The sequence below is a fragment of the Hippichthys cyanospilos genome, chromosome 4 (genome assembly GCF_059441005.1).
Source record: "Hippichthys cyanospilos isolate Australia breed blue-spotted pipefish chromosome 4, RoL_Hcya_1.0, whole genome shotgun sequence".
Lineage (NCBI taxonomy): Eukaryota > Metazoa > Chordata > Actinopteri > Syngnathiformes > Syngnathidae > Hippichthys > Hippichthys cyanospilos.
This window is the reverse complement of record NC_142372.1, coordinates 229,720-249,396: the sequence shown is the minus strand read 5'-3', so window position 1 is coordinate 249,396 and position 19,677 is coordinate 229,720. Positions and strand designations below refer to the sequence as shown.

Sequence of the window (19,677 nt, the reverse complement as noted above, 5' to 3'; positions counted from 1 at the left end):
TAATTTGCCAAAGCCGCCATGTGCTTTTAAGTCTTTGGAGAGAAATATAAATATAAATATAAATGAGAGCGTCTTAGCTTAAGGCTGTAAGCAACTTAATTCCACCAGTAGAGATGAAATTGTTTATTTATTCACAGAGGCATGAAGTCCTTATCACACGCGTGTAGTGTGATGGGTTTGTACACGGGATGGGCGATGTTTATTTTAATCTAAGAAATAATAACACACACACACACACTCTTACGCTACCCCCCCACCCCCCACCCCAATTAGGAATTAATGAAAATGAGCGCGAGATAAAAAGCTATTTTCTTTATAGAGACTATTAAACACAACACTTTCTCAACAGGCTGGGGGTGTCGTCGACGTAATTAGCTTCTGAATTTTAATGCGCCGGCTTTGACTCCCTTTCTTGTGTTGCGTTAGCGTCCGCGGCCAAAAACCCAAGAAAATCAAACGCGCTCAAGTCGTGCGCCGCATTTCGCCGTGGCTTCCAGTCTCCGCGGTGAATACGTAGCGTCCGTGTACTCGGGAGGAGTTTTCCTTGTACGGCCTATTCCCGGCCTAGCTTGGCGCGCTATATTCGCTACCGGTGCGCTCGCCAACGCCGCCATCCGTGCGGCGATTCGATTTGGGGGGGCCGCTAACCCCCGCCGCCAGGTTCGTCGGGAGGGGCTCGGGAAAAAAAAAAAGATCCAAAAAAGGTATGGTAGGCTATCCAAAAGGTCCAAGCTAAAAGTTGGATCGAATGAAAGGCGTGTTTACGGAGGTCGCTCAAGCTTCTTTTCAAATGCCTCGACCTTCGTTCACACTCCACATGTTATTGTTGATTACTGTTTTCAGCCTTTCGACCATTAGTGGGGAATTTGGCACCTCGACGGCACCGGGCGGGGGGGCCAAAACAGGCATGGCGCCGAACTGCCGGACGGAATATCAAAAATGCGCCTAGACTTAGGGCTTTCCTTTTAGAGCCGCTCGATCGACGGAATTCAATCGATACGGTCCGAAGATCGAGTTAGTCAACGCAAATCTAAAGCGCTGCCCGTGCTTCTTTTCCACCGCGTGAAATGTCGGTTTTCTTTTTGCTATCATCTGTTTATTAAATGAAAGAAAAAATCTCTCGGAATTCATATCAAGGCGTATTGTATTGGGCGACTCCGGGAAATATGCGGCGTGACCGCGGCTTTTCTTGACGCTTGGTTTACGTTGCGTCGCTGCGTGCGTTCTGATAAGACTGACGAGAAAGGATGGGTCGGCGGGAGAGCGGCCCCGTCGGCGTCCTGAAGGGTAGCGGCGCCATCGGTGCCTTCAAACGCTAACCGTTTGGGTTTTTTCCCGCTGTGAGGCGAACGGTTCATCCATCCGCGCTTTCCGGTCAAAATCCGAGCGCGTCGGAGTGGGCTCCAGGCTCGGGCGATCTTTCGGGATGCTTGGGATCTAGAAAATGCGTCGTCGGTGGAATGTCCCCACTACGACGGAAGAAAAAGCGCATGTGCGTGCGTGCGTGCGCGCGAGCCCAGTGACAGATGCCTAAATGACTTGTTTTTTTCTTTGTGACTCGCTGCTGTGAAGTTGTGGAGTGTCAGCAAGAGTGAATTGTGTGACTTTATGTGTTTTTGTCAAATTTTCTGCGTGTGTGTGCGCGCGCGCGTGTGAGGTCAGGACGCCGCTCGTTGCCTTGAATTGCGTTAATTGTCAGCGCGTCTCTGATTGACGGCTGGCGGATAAAAAGGCGACTTGTCTATTTTCTGTCTTTCCTTTTTCCTTCGGCGTCTTTTCGGCGTCTTTTCGTCCGAAAGGCTTCTCCCCGGTGCGCTCCGTCGACGGCGCCCGTGCCGGCAATCGGGCCGGGAATCGCATCAAACCGCCGTCGTATTCCCGGACTCGCGACGGCTCGGGGCGGGGCGGCGCAAGAGCGCCTTCCGCGAGGGCGGGGCGCTCGGATCGCTCGTGCCGGAACGGGCCGCCGAAGGGGGGCGGGGGCGGCAGGGAGCCCACGCCTTTGGTTTTGCGCCCGATACGGAGAATTTTGCTCGCGTTGTTTTTCGGACGAATGGGCCCCCCCCTTAATATTAAGCGGGGCGAGCGTGGTAGCGCCCGAGTTAGCTTAGCGTCGCTCGAGCGACCTCTTTTCAAACCCAAGGAGAGAAAGTAGAATCTTCTCGGTAAAGAACCGAATCCGATCTTTCATATGCCGTGCGATCGCACGCAATATTTCATATTATATAATGCTCGGCCCTCGGCCCTCCGCCCCCGGCGCCGGGAGGGCTCATTTGCGGTCGCTGAGAAACGCCGTTCCGACGGCGATGGTTTTTTTGTCGTCGGTGATCACGTAATAATGAAAAAGGACAATAGCCGCCCCGTGAAATGAAAATCTCAACTGACTTTTTCCAAATAAAGGCAGCTTACCGCGACATCCGTTTCACTGGATTATAAAGCGGACGGTCGATTTGAAACGCGCGTCAAGTGAGTTCCGAGCTCGGTCGCGGACGGAATGACTTCAACCGCTAAGACGGGGAAGCGACCGCCGCGCGGTGGCTTTTGAAGAAAAAAAGGAAGCGCGTTCACACGTCTGTTTTATGTTTTCCTAATTAAAACACAATATTTATCTTGGGGTAACAGCAGGCTAGGTAGCCGCTTTGCATATTAATGTCGCTCAACGGCGCTATCGTGACGGCTGACGTCGCGGAGCCAAGGTGACTCGCCGAAGACGTTTCCGCGGGAAGCGGAGACACTTGGCGCGGGAAAAGTCGGGGGGGAAAAAAAACCAAACAAACACGATTGGGACGCATAAATTAGCACGGCAGGCGCGCGAGTGCCGGAGAGCGTCGACGCCACATGGAAGCGCGCAGATCGGGAAATCGCGCCCACTTAAGAGTCCGGGCGTCCAATAGTCTGGGCTTTCAAGGAAATGCCAAAGTTTTCCGCGTCCATCAAAAAAGCGAGCTCATCAACATATTTCATTTGCGCCCATCTCGCCTTGTCGTGAGCTCAGCTTTTCCCGTGCGCGTGAAAAAGAAATGTTCTGCTTTGAAAGCTTGAGAAAAGGGTCCCTTTGACTTGAATTGAGGCGGAAGCGCCTCCCCTCCCGCCGCTGAATGACAATCATTTTGCGGAAAGACGACCGCCGCCGTACCGTTCAGGAAGGCAATGAAGGGATGGATCCGGGTCCGACGCGATTCAAAAACGACAACGTTTGCCAGCCCTAACCCTAACCCACCCACGAGCGCGCGGAAGCCGTACTTTGTGAGAGCGTCGCCGTCGATGATAAGATGCCCGAATGAGTTTGTTTGCCCATCCGACAGCTCGTGACTGCGGAATACATCCCGGCTAATGTCAGCAGGTGACGTAGTGCGGCCTCGTAGCATTTTTGTTTGTTTGATCCCCCGCCCCCCAATAAAAAATCTCGAGCGTTGGCCGGTCGGCGGCGAAAAGAAGGTGGACTCGACTGCATTCAAAGGATTGGCGGGGGCGGGGCGGGGCGGGGCGGGTCCGGTCGGGCGCGGCCAAGCGGCGGGAGCGCACCCCGACTTTCGCCTCCTTGAAAACGCCGCCGCCGAGGAATCTCTCCGTCTGTCTCGCCGCCCCCTTCGTCTCCCTCCTCCTCTCCGGGCCTTTGACAGGTCACATAAAAGTCTTTTGTGTCAACATCAGGGCGCCGACATGACAAATGTGACATGAGAAATGTGCTCGCTATCTCCTCATCGCAAAGACAAGAGAGGGAAGCAGAGCGCGGGCGGGCGGGCGAGGGAGGGAGGGGGCGAGGGAGGAATTAAGTCCAGGGATTAAGATCTGGGAGCTTTCTTCACCCTCCCCCCTCATGCCACATTCCAATTGTTCTTAAAATATTTGGCAATGTCAATTAGTAAGTGAGCAGAGCCTCGCTGATGAACGCAATTTTCCAGGCGGCTGAGCGCACTATTGTTGTGGAGCGAGCGCCGCGTTTCCCAGGTCATTATCGTTAGCCGTGCCCAGCTGCTCGCCCCGCGCCCCAGCCAAACGCCCCCCCCGCCCCCCCGCGCCCGCCGGTCCGCCGGTTCGACGGCAGGCGGCAGCGGGAGCTCGCCGAGGTCCGAAAAGGTTGGGCGGCGGGGTCGGGCTCGCTCGCCTCTCCTCCCGCTTGCGCTTCTCGCCCGAAGGAGCAAGTTGCAAAGTCGCGCTCGAGCGTTTGGAGTAACGATGCCGTCTCGCACTCGCCATTCGATATGCCGTTATTTTTTTCAAGGTCCTCTTCCCTTCCCATCCGACGCGCGGCAAAAACCCGTCGGCGAAGCGCTTGGGCATCGCTTCGAATCCAGATCCGTACCGAACGATCGGCGCGGCTCGGCCCGCCGTCGTACGAGCGGGAAGAGGGGGAGCCGTTTCACGCCGACGTAACGTGCCGCGTGGGCCCACTTGGAAATAAAAACCGCACATAAGACAATAAAATAGGCTTTTCCGGCTCTTGTTTTCCGGCCATCTTCCAATTAGCCGGACCCGTCCGAGTCTATAGCGCCGTAATCTGTGCGTTTTTACCTAACAGGACGTGCCAGAGCTGGACGTCAGTTGGCCGTCGCAGCTAGCGGCAGATCGTGTTTGCTGAGGTTGTTAGGACATTGTTTTCAAGAAAAGAAGCGAGCGGGCCGAACCTACGTACGAGGCCGTCCCTGTTGAAAATGACCAAAACGGAGAGGGCGGTGTCAAGGTTATGACGTCCAGTAAAGAGCGGCAAGCGACAGCGCGCCGTTTAGGGAACACAGAAAGGGATTCCGTTTGACTAGGGTTAGGGTTAACCCTCTGGGAGTTCCCCGAGCTGACGTCAATGGTACTCCTGGGTAGGGTTTCCTTTGTCGGCGCTCCGAGGGCCACGTGAATCCACGTGAAGTTTTTGCCGAATGTGATGAAATGACACGGAATGGGCCAAACGGGTCAGGGGGTCACCGAGGTGGCGCCGGCTCGGGGGCGCCGGCTTGCTCCCGAAGATCACACGAGTGTTCTTCAAATAGCTTACGAGAGATAGAACGGAATTTGACAAACAATTATACGCGTATCGCATCGATTTGTTACATCGCATTGCACACTTTCACTTCCTGTTTATGAAGCGCAATCGAGTATTTTGTGGAGAGGGATGAATCTTTCATGCGCGCAAATGAGCATTTTGCGTTAAAGTTCTCTGGGCGCGCCCTGTCGTCTCGGCGCCCGGGAACCTGTCCGCCACTCGCCGCGGTCAAGTGAAAGGGCGCTCGTGGGAAAGGGAAAGTTCTCCCACGCTCGCTCTCTTTCCGCCCCCCGCCCGACCCCGCCCGACTTAGTCCAAAGTGCGCGCTCGTACTGTACTGCATATATGGCGTTGAAATCAACGCGCGGGAGCCAGAAGGGCGAGCGGCATCAAAGCTCTCCGGCCGCCGTGCCCGGCCCTCCCCGCTTAGCGGGCATCCAGCTGTCGGAGGCGGCGAGAGGGGAAATCTCCCGGCGGCCATATGGCCACGGCTGCCGCGTGAGACGCGGGCCAGCGGCGAGCCGCTCCGTCTCATCGACGACGCTGATATGCGGAGCTCGGGCCGCGCCGCCGGCGAACCCGACCTCGGTCCCGCTCTTCTCATCGTGTGTCAGCTCTTCTCAATCGGGCATTGGGAGGGGGGCGCGGGGGGGTCCGCGGGGGGGTCCGCGGGTTTCGGCGACCGAAGGCCATTGAATGCGGTGGCAGGCGGGAACGGCTCCTTCTTCTTGACGAATTAAGAGCAAAGCGATGGGAACGCGAGGCGACCTAGCTCTCAATTGTGTCGTTACAGGTTCCTCGTTCTCAAACGCGCCCCCGTTTGGTCTCGCGGAGGTAGAAAGGCATTCGGGAAAATAATCGCAAGGCGGCGCGGGTGCCATCTCGGATGATGAAATCGGGCTAATTGCCTCGCCGACAGTTAAGGTAGCAAAGCGGCGCTGGCGCGGGGAGCAAACGCGGCGCGACGCGCCGTCAGAAAGTTTGCCGGTCGGTCTGCCCGGACCGGACGAGGCCGGCGGCCCTCCGAGAAAAGTCCCGGGGCAAACAAAGGGAGGAAGGAGGAGAAGACGGCGCAGGGACAAGTAGCAGACGTTCTCATTTGCGAGTTCCCGCCGAAGAAAAAGAAGCTTTCCGTTGTCATCCCCCGCTGTTGAAATATGAGTTTGACCTGACAGAGGGAATTAAAAGTCTGCTAATGTCACGTCGGTTTGATGCCTCATCTCAACACGGGCTGTCACGCCGGCTCTTTGCAGATTTTTATCAAGCGCGAGGTTATTACATTTCAACAATGTGACAATTAAAAATCCCTCCATCAAGGCGAAAGACGAAAACGGGCGCGGACCCCCGCCTGCGTTTTCCTGCAAAGGGAGTAATCCGCGCTTGCTTCTTTTCGGGAAAAAGTTTACGTCGGAAGAGGAATAGTGGAGTCCGGGCTAACCGGGACCCCTTAGGCTCCGACGTGGACATGGCACCCGACGTACCCCGATTCTCCTTTTTTTCCGACGGCGCGCCGGATCGGGAGCCCCGAGGTCTCTGAAGGCCCCCGTTAATCTAACGGCGTCAACGAGGCAAAGCGCTTCTCCGCTCGCTCTCGAAAGCGTCGCCGATCGACCCGGGCGGAGAATCCGACGACCGAACTTTGGTCCCGCCGTCGATCGACGGGGAATAATCGATCGGCCGACCCGACGCTTCCGATCCGGTGTGGCGAGGCGCCGACTCAAACCGGCCTCCAAAGTCACTTCCGACTTTTCCCGCACCCTGGATTTCTCCCCTTTCCCGGGCTCCGTGCTTCCCCGTCGCCTCGGGGGATCTACGGAGGAGAAAGGGATTTCAAAGGTCTGTGAGGGGAGGGGCTGTGGGGAGAGCTCAATTGTTTATTGATTTTATAATAGGCTTAGCGCAAGGAATGAAGCGGGGGCCGTCAGGGGGCGGCGGCGCGACAAACGACAGGTAACGGGCTCCCTCCCGGCTCGTTGCCTTGAGCCGCGCTTGTTGTTATCCCGCCCGTAAACCGCCGGCGACGCGACGGCCCGGGAACCATGCCTCCGTTTTGCGGGAGGCCGCAAAAAAAGCCGTTTCCGGAGAGAAACGCCCGATGAAGAATGATATACCGATGATGACGATTGCACGATGTTGAACAATGTGGCGGGGTTGAGCTGTGCAAATCCAAGTTGGCCCATTTTCAATCCAAAAAATAGGGATGCGTCTTCTACGTCCAGACTGAAAAGTACTTTTGAAGTCATAGCGAGAACAATCTGATTAGATTTTTGGGGGGGTGAAATTTGGGTACAGTAGGGAGGAGCTGAACAATACCACGTTGGCTCTAAATAATGTGCAAAAACCGGGAACCAAACAAGACAAACCTAGAGAACTTTTGAAAAGGGCCAAAAAAAAGGAAAATAGAAATACATTAAGAAGGCGTCGTGGTCATAACGTGCTTTCCGCATACACGAAAAAAAGTGCTCAGCTGCATATGGGGAGTGACGGCGAATAATAAACAGAACGTAGTAAACCCGATTAGTAAGCCTTTTTTCCGAAGCAAAATGCAGGTTTTTTCAAATGTATTTTTACGAGAGCTCCTCTCTAATAAACGTCATGTTTTCCCGAAGAATCGGATCTGCCCGCGCGCGGAGTCGCAGGGCGGCCGATATAGCGCGAAGCGTGCTATCGCGGAGGAACGCCGCGTATATGATGTCTCCGCTGCCGGATGTGATATATAGATGCTAACACTAATTAGCTCATTTTGTTTGGGGCACAGCGCTCATTAAAAACCCAGTAGGGCCATTAAAGTTAGCGTCCCCCCAAACCGCCGCCGCCGCCGCCTCGTTTTTAATAGCCGCCGCTGCAGGTTGTTGATTTGTGGGACTTGCGTCGCTCGCCGTCACCGCCGCAATCCGCAATCCATCGCTCTTCCTCACATCGCTGCTGACGCGTTTGCCCGAAAGCAGGAGGGGGGGAGGGGGGGGAGGGGCGGGCGGGCGGGCGGGCAGGCGGCGGGGCCCCCCTCGCGCATGTTCCCGAGCTTTGCGCGTGTTCCCGAGCTTTGCGCGCCGTAATGCCGACAAACCCGACACGGAGCGCGGCTCGCCCAGCCATAAGGCGGCGGCGGAGACGCCGGGCCTGCCGGGATTAGACCGGCAGGTGCGGCGCGCCCGCCAACAGACAGAGCGCAAAGCCGACTCGTCTCCTCCTCTCTCGGGGGAGGGGCGCCGGCTAGCGGCGGAGCGCGCCGACCGGACCCGCCGCCACGGCGTGACGGAAGCAAATCCGAATGCCCGGGTGTCGCTCGGGCGCAAAACTTTCTGGCTTCCGAAGCCGAACGAAGAAATTAGACGCCGGCGTCCGGTTTTTCCCGTCGTTTCGACTCTAGGTGGCGCCACTTTTATGTAAGACGGCGCGAGGTTGGCCGCCTTTGATACCCCATCAATGATATCGATGGTGACGTATCTTTTTTATTTTTTGATCGGGACACGCGCCGGCGCCGCTCCGTATCATCTCTAACGAGGCGTTAGCCGACGGGGACACGATTCCTTTCAAAGTGAATTTAGCCGATTGTACTCGAACGTCGTCGGGCATTTCCGACGGACCGCATGACGCCGCCTTCGCGACGGGCGGTCCGCTCGGAGTCCGATTGGCTTGTTCGGGAACATTCCGCGCCGCCCAAAGGATCGAAGAGCCTTCCCTTGAAGGACAGATGATAAGGAAGGTTCTGGCCCGACCCGCCGCGCGACCGCAGCAGATTGCGGCAAGCTGTCGGTTGCGTCGTCTCGGCCGACCCGCCGACTTGGATCGGCCGGCCCCTTGATCGGATGACCGGCGGATCTTTGGAGGAGGCGTCCTTTTGGCCGCCGCGCGGGTGGCCCGAGTGGTCATGGCACCAGACGGGTCCCCCGACGGTCGCCGTGGACCTTTTCTACCCGCCCGGTAAAGATCCGCCGATGCTGTCGAGCCCCCCCCCCCCCCCCGACTGACTCTGTTGCCAAGCGACACGCTGAACATTCTGGCACTTGTTATGTTGCGGCTTCGCAAGCCCTCCTGGAATTGTCATTCTTCCCTGTCTAATATGGGCTTCGTATCCCCCGAGCGGGCGCGCGTAACTTGGCGTCTGCTTCCTCTAGCTCCTCTCTCCTGTCGTCAGGCCGTTTGCCGACTCCTTATTCGTAGGATTAGGTTTTAGGTAAAGGTAAGAAGGACTTTAACTCGGTATTTTGCGCAAAGACTTAGCCTTTAGGAGTGGGAGAGTCTTGTTGCAGCTTTGTGGAAGGGATTTAGGCTAGCTTGGAGTTACGCTAAAGAAGTTCGGGTTAAGGGTTACCATCAGGCTTTGGCGAGAGAGACTGTAGTTGGGTTATCATCGGGAGATCTAGGCTCAAGTGCACTATAAGGTAGAGTTGAGGGTCCCGTCGGGATGCCAAGGTTTTCGGGGAAAATGTGCGTTCGCGCCAGCGATTCGCTCAAGGTCGCAATTGTTCTGAAAAAGTCTTAATTGCTTTTGGAGTCGCGCGTGTACGCAACGACAATGAAGAGCGTTTGGGAATGAGAATATTCGCAACATTCCGACGAGATGGAAAAAGCCGCTCCCGCGGCCGACGTTCGCCCCTATTTTCTGAGGCTCTAAAGACCGGAGACTGGACCGGCTCTTTTTTTAGGACTGGCGAAGAGCACGAGACTGCACGGCGTGCCCCGTTGCCGGCTTCTCCGCCGTCAGGGCCGGTCGAGGAGCCGAAATCTTATCCGAAGGTTTTCTAACGCCTGAGGGAAAAAGACGCACTACCGGAGTAGCGTCCCTAATACATAGTGGCGGGTGCGGGCACGCCCTCCCGGCGTTCCGATCCTCCCTTGTCAAAGGCGGACCTGATATTCCCCGCTCTCCGGCCGCGCGCGCGGCGCTCTTTGTTTCCGGCGGGAGCGACGCCGACCTGGTTCGCGAGGACAATGACCCCCTTGACTTTGGGGATTAAGACGTGAAACCTCGGTGGATTAATTAGCTCCCGAGCCGAATTCATTTGCGAGCGGCGGCCGGCCGTCGTGTCATCGTTTCCCCCAGATAGATGCCTTAAATACAAATGTTAAAGCCGGCGTCTCGCGCGGCGCGGCGCGGCGCGGCGGCCGGCTTATCGCGACTTAAACGCCAGCGCCGAGTCGGAGGCGCGCAGACGAGAGTTGGCTTGAAGCGGCTGGCAAGGTGGCGCGTGCAGAATGCGCTTTGGCCGGACTATCTTCAATCCGCGACGGCTGCGGGGCTGAGTCTGCGCGTTCCCTCCTTCGGATCTGCTCTTAAGCCGCTCGCGCGCCCGTGGAGCGGGTCCAGATAGCGCGGCGCCAATCGCGTTGTCTCACTTGACGCTCTGACAAAGCTAAGTGTTTGTTTTGCCAGATGCGCCGCAATCGCGATTTTGACGCTTTACACCTTTTGTCTGTCTGTATTATTATTATTTCTTTTAATCTTTTGCTTTCATTTTGCATCCGGGCGGGGTGGGGGGGGCGCTGATCGGCCGACGTCGACGGTAGCCGTTTGTGCGAATTAGCCGAGGCGTTTGGAACAAAAAGATGCGCGAATGCACGTGTCGTAGCATTGCTGCCCGGTTGAAATCTCTCGTTTGGAGAAAGTTTCGGCACATTCGCCGAGTCCTTGTTTTCTACCTAATAATCAATATCTATCATATTCACCCCCCCCCCCCCCCCCCCCCCCCCCCCGCTCAGGGTACGGCACGATGAGACGGCGGGTGGGGAGATTCAGGGTCGGCGGCGGGGTCCGAACGCTCCGATGAAAGGCGTCCGCCAATCTCCAGATACGGCTCCCGGGTTCCAATGAGCGCAAACGCTTTGAAGGTGTCTGACAGGAGAGAGCCTGTTTTTGTTTTTTTCTTTGTTTTGTTTGTTTTCATAGGTTACATCCGAGTCATCAAATGAGGATTATTGTTAGAAATTCGGAAACGATCTTCAAAAGCGGCTCCGTGCGAAAGATCTTCAAATCAGAGTGACATTAGATGTATTTTCAGTCTTTTTCATGTGCCGCGGTACTAATGGGTCCAATTAGTCGGGCGGCGGTTGAAACGTCCTCTCGCTCGTCTCTCCGACGGCATCCGATGTTTGCACTTGTGATCGAGTCCGCCTCAAACTCGCGGCGGCCTCGGCGTGGGATTGGCCGCCCCGACGTTGCCGCGCACTTATGCGAATCCTCGCTCCCTTTCCGGCCCGGGTCTGCAACCGGCGCCGGCGCCGGCCCCGACGCGCCGTCTTTTCCGGCGTACCTAAACCGTAGCGGCGAAGCAAAAATCCAGCATTCAAAGCATTTTGGTCCGAAATAAGCCGGGTTATCACTCGGGATCAGGGTTTCCATGGCATCTTCTTCCGTCTCCCTTTGTTTCATCCTTTCGGGAACATAATCGTATACTTTATATGCAAAAACCATCATATACGTCAAATGTACAAGTCGCGACCCTTTATACGAGCTCTTTTCGATTGCCAAATTATTGCCGATCATTTTTTCATTCAATTTTAACTTCGGATACCGTACGGTTCAAACTCTTTTTAAGCGCGTCTTTCCGGTTCCCTTCGGTAGCCGTTCCGTAAACGGACACCTTGACCGCGCGTTCGCTCCGCCGGCGGAAAAGCGGCCCATGCGCCGCACCCAACTGTAAGCCGCGGGGCTCCAAGCGTGAGAAAAAAGTCGCGGCTTATCCGAAGGTCCGTTTCTCCTCCCCGCCGAGATGTCCTTGCCGGCGCCGGACCGATAAGCAAAGCGCCTCAGGCGGAAGCTCCGGGCTTGCGTCCAGCCGTCCCCTTCGCTCCCGAGGACTTGAGGTTTATCCCGAAGAGCGTGACGCCGGTCCCTAGCCGCGGTGGTCCAAATGCCGCCTCCCCCGGCGCGGCTGCCAGGTGAGGTGTAATCGGGGCGGCGGGGGGGGGGGGGGGGGGGGGATGTCATCCCCGAGTCCCGATCCCCGATCCCGCCTGTTTTGCTGCGTCTTGACTACGCGGGATTTGCTCCGGTTTTCTTTGTCTTGTCTTCCGTTGGCTCCTTCCTCTTCCTGGCTTGAAGAGAAGGGCAAAGAGAGGATGAGGGAAAGTTTTGCGGCGGGCGGGCGGGCGGGCGGGCGGGGAACTTTTTGGAGGACGTTTCTGGATTACGCTCACCAGGCTGCAAGCTGCTCACAGTTGGGAACGTGGCAACTTGTCAATGGGATCTATTTCCATGATGGTTATTTTTCAACCGGGCGCAATAAGGCGGGAGGCAGAAAAAGTCCTTCCATCCATTTTCCGAGCGTACGCCGCGTCCGTGCCTCGGCGCTCATCACACCTGGTCAAAATTGGGGTAATTTTGATGTTTGTTTGTTTTCCTCCCGGCCTCCGAAATGGGCTTCCGAGCGCTGGGATTGAAATCGCGAGAAAAAGAAAAGCAAAAAGTCCTCCGGTAATTCCACAGGCCCTCTCGGGAGAGGATCTCGCCGGTCCGGGCCTCGCCGGCCCCGCCGCCTCCGTCCGCAAGCGTCGCTCGGGTTTGGGGAGCGTGCCACCGAGAACATTTGCCCAGATTTGGAATTCAAAGCCATTATTCAGTGTCGGCGCTCGGGAACGCCGGCTGCCCGTCGCAACTTCTTATCGCCTTTCCTTGCTGGCTTCTGTTCGCCCTCTGAAAACAAAACCGTTTGGGAACTCGCCGCTTCCTGAAGTATCTTATCCGGTTGTCTTGTTTTGCGGGGATCCCGCCGTATCTTATTGCGGCCTTTCGACCTTTGAGTCGGAGCGCGCGTCTCACAAAGTAGAATCGTAGAAAGTGGTAGCGAGAAGTGAAAGAACGATGACGCGTTCTCGCAGCCTGACTCGCGCGGTCGGTGGGGAAATCGGATCTATGGGAAGCGCGACGTGAACAAAGCTGGAAAGAGATTTTCGGGGGGCCTCTTAAACAGGGCTTCATATTATTCCCAACTTTGAGGCTGATTTTTCAGCCCATCCAAGATCATTTCGGCACTTTCTTTCTCTACTTTCTCTACGGCACCGTCCTATCCTCGCTTACTATTTCTTAGGGCGCGTACCTTCTCCAATCATATCTTTTCTGTCTCTACCCAACTTGTCATGCCACATCTTATCTCGGCTTCGCTTATCTCGTGTCGTCAGCCTCGCTTGCCCCGTTGCCGTCGGTCGCACCTTTTCCTGGCGTTTGTTTGCCCGTCGCCAAGTAAAAACAGCATCTTCTTGCAGGCGTGACCCCCCGCGTCCCCCCGCGGTACCAGCCTCTTTTCTTCCATGGTGCCCATCTTCCCGCGCACTCAGCAGGTTCTTGGAGTCTCTTCCGTGAGACAGAAGGCCTTGGCGCGCGCCAGGCATCTTGATGGGCTTTTTTTTTTTTTTGCCCTCCTCTTTGGTTTTTTTCCTTCGTTCTCGGGGCGCGTCGGCGTGTCTCGCCCGATGCCGAGCGTGCGCCAAGGCCGCGCCTTTCGCCAAAGAGGTGCGAGGGGGGCGACCGAGCCGCCTCCTGTCGCCGATCAGAATTTCGGGCGGTTACCGGTGGCACTTGCCAGTAATTGCCAACATTTCCGAGCGAAGATCGCATCGCTTTCCCGATCACCTCCACGGCCAAAGCGTTAAAACGAGGTCGCAGTAGCACCGTATGAGGCGCACGGGTTTATAAGGCGCGCATTTTGCCCAGGTCCAAGGCTTTTAAGTATAGTGCGCAAAATGATCGACGTCACGTCTTTTTCTTTAGTTTTTTTTAGGCCCGTCAAAGTCAAAGCGTTAACTTTAGCGATTGATTTGAATTGAAAAAAGTTTAAGACAATCTGTTTGATGAGTTTTGCCTTAGAGGCTTTGAGAATTGGTAAATGAAAAAAGAGGGAGGAGCATTGTTTCCACGTGAAAAAAAAATGCCTGTATTATGATCTTGATACGGTACAGAAAATGAAGCGTCATAAAGCTTTTTTTACTTTCGATCATTCTACTTTTCATCCAAAGTCAAATCAATACGATCCAAGCCGCAATGAAAAAAAGCCGTCGAAAAATTGGGATCGCTCGCAAGTCGTTTGGCGAGCAATTCAAAAAAATGTCATCGGTTTGAAGCGCCGCCTTATTGTTTTTACATTTTATTCATCCTGGGAGCCAAACGTCGAAAGGACGCGTTGTGGAATTGCGGCTATCGAGATGGCTAATGACTTTCTTTCAAGGTCCCCCCCTCCGTGCCGCGGCGTCACTGGACGGCGTTGGCCTTCCGGGCCGGAGGGACTTTGGAGGGAAGGGAATCCCGGCTATCGCGTATCTGAGCGCCTTTCAATGGCGGCGTAAATTCAAGCAGGAAGAAAAGCCCAAAGCCCTTTCACTTGAAAGGTCAGACATTAGCGCTGGTAAAAATTGATCTGTGGACTGGCGAGCGTAGCCCCGTTGCGCCGGCTCCGTTGTAAGGGAAGATGCGGCGGCGGGAAGCTTAAGGCGCCATTGTTTTGCTTTGCCGCCAGAGCCCGCGCAGCTGTTCCCCTCGCGCACAATGGCAGATTAATTAACACAATCGCGCGGCGCTGGCTGCGGCTCAACGGCCAGGTCTGCCGCGAGATAGATAGGTAAATCCCGTACGCGGCGCCTCGGCGCGCCCGGACCCCGGTCGGCCGGAGCCGTGAAATGAAGCTCCGTCGGGGGGCGGGGGTCTAATTGCGCCTCCCGATGCCAAGCGCGTGGCCGAATCGCGTCGTCCCGATCGCACGCGGCCCCCCGTGCTTTTTTTCTCGGGGCCCGCGCCGATACCGATCGTCGGTCGGCGGGGAGGCCGCTCGCATACGCGGGGAGCCGACGCTCTTTCGCGGTCGACCGCAAAATATCGGTGCCGGGATTTGGGCCGCGGGCCGCCAACGGCATCTTTGCTAAGCTGAGCCCGACGGACGGGACGGAGCGGTGGATTTCATCCTGGGGGGGTGCCGACGGGCCGTCAGACAGACCATCGCCGTACGCGGAAACCTCTAAAAAGAAGCGGCGGCGACGGAGCTGACGGGACTGCAAATGACAGACCGGCCCAAAAAAAGCCAAATTGGCGCCTCCGGCTACGCTCTTTGGGCAAATTTGGAAATTCGAACACAAAGTCGAGGGGGTTCCCACTCCCAGGGTCATCGGCGTCTATTCAAATTATGATCAAACTAAGTCAAGGGTTCCCTAATGATTTCCACAGTCATTAAAGTTCCTCCAGTATAGTCCAAATGTAATGTTCATTTCAAAGAAAAACGCTATGTGCAGGATCGGCAAAATTCATCCAAAATAACGCCGGTTTGAATTCAATCGGCCATCCGAGGTTCTGGCCCGCATTTGTCCGTGCGCCCAATAATCGGCACCGACTGATTATCGCTATGCCTACTGGAAATTGTTGCACGTATGACAGTCTGGGATCAAACTTAAAGGCTCTCATGTGTCTTTGACGTTGAAAAGAACGCATACGTTCGGCCTGTGAATAGCGCGAGACCCCCCCCCCCCAAAAAAAAAAAAAAAAAACAAAAAACCCAGACGTATCGTTGTCGGATAACGGCACAGAAAGTGCTTTTCCTTTGATACACGCTTTCAGAATCAGAGGAAAACCATCAGCGGCCTTCATCGAAGTCTCCAAATTCCTACCGTCTTCTTATTGCGTTCCGCGGCAACAGGTAGCAAAGTCGCGTTTAGCGCTAAACTTGCCTTTTTACATCGTGGCTTTTCATAGGGTTGCTGTCATCAAATCACAGACACAAAATGTTTTGCGTATGCGGCCAAACGAAAGGCACACACGTATACGCCGATCCGCCACTTCTGCGGCGAAGCGCGCACGGTAATAGTGAGGCGCAATAATATCCTGGCGCGCGCGGAAAGCCATCAAACGTGCAGTTAAAAGACTTTCACCGGCGGCAACGTGTGGCAAAATGTCCTCCCGCACCTATGCGGGCGCATTCAAATGAGCCCATTGGCGTGCGTTCCGATCGGTGGCAGACGGCGGTCCGGGAAGTCTAATTAAGATGGGGCCGGTCAAGCCGTCTCTCTTACTTACTCTGCGTGCTGACATTTCAAAGTGTCTATTATGCCGGGCCGCCTTTCAGGTGCAACGCTGTGTAAATGGCAAGCGGGCCACATTATGTATCTTTGACACGCCCGTGTCCATCATCGACCGGGGGGGGGGGGGGCTTCAAATTATGAGCGCCCGCCGCCATCTTTTCCCCATTGATCATACGGCCGGCGCTCCATTAGCCCCCTCCCCCTCGTCTCCTCGCTTTTATTGGGAGCCTTTCATCCCCCCGCGCAAACGTGACCGCACTTTGTCGATACTTTACCCTTGGACCCCCCCCCCCCCTCCCCCGCCGCCGATATAACGATCACTTAACGGCGGAGAGTAAGGCGAGGAGGAAATTAGGGCGGCGGCCGAGAGGACGACAGCGGCCGAGCAATTATGTTTTCTTTCCTTCCCGCGTTAATGAAATCCCTTATCGTGGGCCGGCGAGGAAGGGGTGCCGGGACCGGGGAGGGGGTACGGCCGCAACAAACCCTTCTCCTTCATTTATCTCACTCCGACAAAAGAACAAAAGCGGCGGGCGGCGAGGAGGAGGCGGCCGTAATAGAGGGGCGGCCAACAAGTGGCCGCCGTCTTTCGCCCGCCCGCCCGCCCGCTCGCCGCGTCGAAACAGGCAACAAAGACGCTCCTTGGTTTAGACTTCTCCGGGGGCCGGCCGATTCTTCCTTTTCAAACGTCCGCCGTGGCGCCTCTTCAGAAAGGCCTTGGAAAGGAGTACCTCTCTCGTACCTCGGTCCGGGCCCCATCCAAAATGCCCTTTGGCGTATTTCCCTTTCCCCGTTTAAGAATGAAAACAAATTGGTTCGGTTTCCGCGCGACTCAAGATGCATCTTTGCCGTTCCTCGCAAGGAATCGCAGGAGGAGGGTTCAGACTTTTGTTCTGGGAACGACGAGCGTCGCCCCCCCCCCCCCCCCCCCCCGGGATAGAGCGGGCGCTACAATTAGCCGCGGCGCGCTCGCGCATAAAGAAAAGCAAGTAAGGCGAGTCCCGGCCGGGCTCCTTGTTAGCCGCCGCTGTTAGATGGCGCTCGGCTAATGTCCGCCGCGCGCCGCTCAGCGCGTAAGAGAAGCCCATCTGATTGGAGAGACGTCCTCGCCGCCGGGGCGGGGGGAGTTCCGGGGGGGCCGGCCCCAGTTAGTGGCGTTTAATGACCCGTTTCCTTCGCCGCCGCGTGCCACCGGCAGTTAGAGCTCCGTCGAGGTGCCCAGACGTGCGTGCGTGTGTGTCGGGGGGGGGCAGCCTCAGCGGGTGATAGATAGCCACGTAGCTGGGCTAGCGGGCAGCAAATCAAAGCGGATTTTCCCAGCGGGAAGCTAAGCGAGAGCACGCGGATTAACGTGGGACGTCAACCTCCGACGCCTCGCCCGGCGAGCGCCCCGCCGGCGAGCGCCCCGCCGGCGAGCGCCCCGCCGGCGAGCGCCCCGCCGGCTTCTCCCGGCCACAAACTCGACTACGTCGGCCTAGCAAAACAGCAACAATAAAAGCCGCGCTCAGTATAAATCTATAAATAACGTACAAAGTTTTTACTTTTAGTTATCTATTACCTCCGTACTTTTGGACTGTTAGGAGTCAAACTGCTCGTCCTTTTAGTACCTAACTGATTACTTAAGCGCGTACTGGGCAACTACTACCCGGCGAAAATTGATTACAAAGTAATCAATTAGTAATCAAAGTAACCAAAGTACTTCATTCACTCAACTAATCATTTGTTTTACGCATGGATTACTTTTGGTACTTTAGTACCTAAATGTAGGCACTTTACTACTTCAATTGATGATTGCTGAAGTAATCAGTTACTTTAGTCATTTTAGTTGTTCAAATAGCCGCGCAATGAATATCTAAAGGAAGTACTTCAGTACAAAAGTAAACAATGACTTTTGTCATTAATTCTTGAAACTAAACTAAGCGACGGCTTTTGGTGCTGTGGTACCTAATGGTAGACATATTTCTATCATTCTGAAATAAAACATCATTTTAGTCATTAAAATACTCGTATTTTGAGTAGCTAAAAGTAGTACCAAAGTAATCAAGTATTTCGGTCCTTCATTCATTCAACTAAGCAATTGCTTTTTCTCATACTGATGAGATGACGTTGGATTTTTTTTTTCACGCTGTCTACCATCAAAGCTGTTTATGACTTTTTTCACTGCATTGCGGACCATGTCAAAATGTATCTTTAGCATGTGCCGCGGATGGCGCCCCCGGGCCGTTGTTTGGGCACCTCTGGCCTCGGTCCTTGATTGTTCATACAAAGGTACAGAAGTGTCGCTGCAAACAAAAGGGGGTGTTTTTGTTGTTTATTTTTTCATCAAAATGTCTGTTGTTTCTTCAACAGTAAAAAAAATTCCTAACCTCCAAAAGTTATTTTATTATTTTGTTATGAAATTCGGCTTCGCTGCTTACATAAAAACGATTCTGGTCATGTAAAGTACCTGTTGCCTGCCGGTGACTATGATTTTTTTTTTTTTTATGAATTAGAGTTCCTTTTCCCGTAAGGAAAAGTTAAGGTTTGGGTTAGGGGTTAGGGTTATGGTTACGGTTGCGGTTAGGTTGGTTAAAAACCAACATGAGATCATTGACAATGAAAAAAAAAGTGCGTCAAAGGTCAAATCATTGTCATTGATATCTGGTGAAAACATGCATCAGATTTGTCGAAAACAAAATGTCGTCTTTGATGCATACACACACACACACACACACACACACAAAGAGTGAGTGGAATTTGCTTTTAAACGTTAGTGGAAAATGAAAACGGTCCCCGTTGACCTTTTGGGAGCATGGCGGCCACGGGCGCCCCCCGCGGCAGCGAGTCGGAAAGGCGCATCAATTATTCACGGGCGCCGTTCACGATGTCGTGGCGCGAGCGGGCCGTCGCGTCCCCGCCCGCGACGCTTTCTTGCGTGCGCGCCTCCTCGCCGCAGATATCGGCGCGCAGATTAATTTGTAATTAGTCTTGAGTTGTTGAGCCCGGCGCAGATAAAGGCGTCCGACAAACGCTGACGATCGCTTTAAAAAAGAACAAATGCGGGATAAAAATAAGAGCTTAAGCCCCGAAACGTATTTGTTTGCTCGGGGTGACGCTAAATGAGTTCCTTTGCCCATAAAAGCTCAACGTTGTCCTGGTCTTTTTTGTTTTGGCTACCGGCGCGAAACCGGGCTTCAAATCCGTCGGAAGGCGCCGGTTCGGGCACGCGCGCACACCGCCGGTCGTTCGGCTCGGCCGCGGAAAAAATCACCGCGTCGCGCGTTCGGACGTCGTTCGGACGTCGTTCGGACGTCGTTCGGACGTCGTCCGTCGCGTCTGCGCGCGCCTAAGCAATCCCTTGGGCTCGGAACCGGAGTCATGCCGGGCTTTTTCGCGACCCGGATACCCGCGGCGTCGGCGTAATTATTTTTTTGGGGGGGGTTCTCGTTCATGCCATTAGGGTACAAGTGATGGGTTGGTAGTTGTATGCGGCGTTTGGTGTGTGAAGGTGTCGGCTGCGGTTTGACTCACGTTGTGACGTCGCAAAAGCTCAGCTGCGTTGGCACCCTCTATTGGTGAATGTTTGAGGCGCGTGTGCCCAATGTAGCCATTCCAACGTCACTTCCGGTAGCCCTAGCGGTGGGCGGCAAAGGTACACCTGCCGCCTGCTTGGTTTAGCATCCAAGCGTGGCTGACAACAGACCCGAGAAAATGTTTGC

The 19,677-nt window shown here is 55.1% G+C and overlaps 1 protein-coding gene across 3 annotated transcripts in view; it reads left to right on the top strand.

Moving 5' to 3' along the window:
* The window catches only part of znf536 (zinc finger protein 536), a 131,935-nt gene that overhangs the window by 51,626 nt on the left and 60,632 nt on the right, over positions 1-19,677 (top strand). The gene's annotated exons all lie outside the window — the stretch shown is intronic.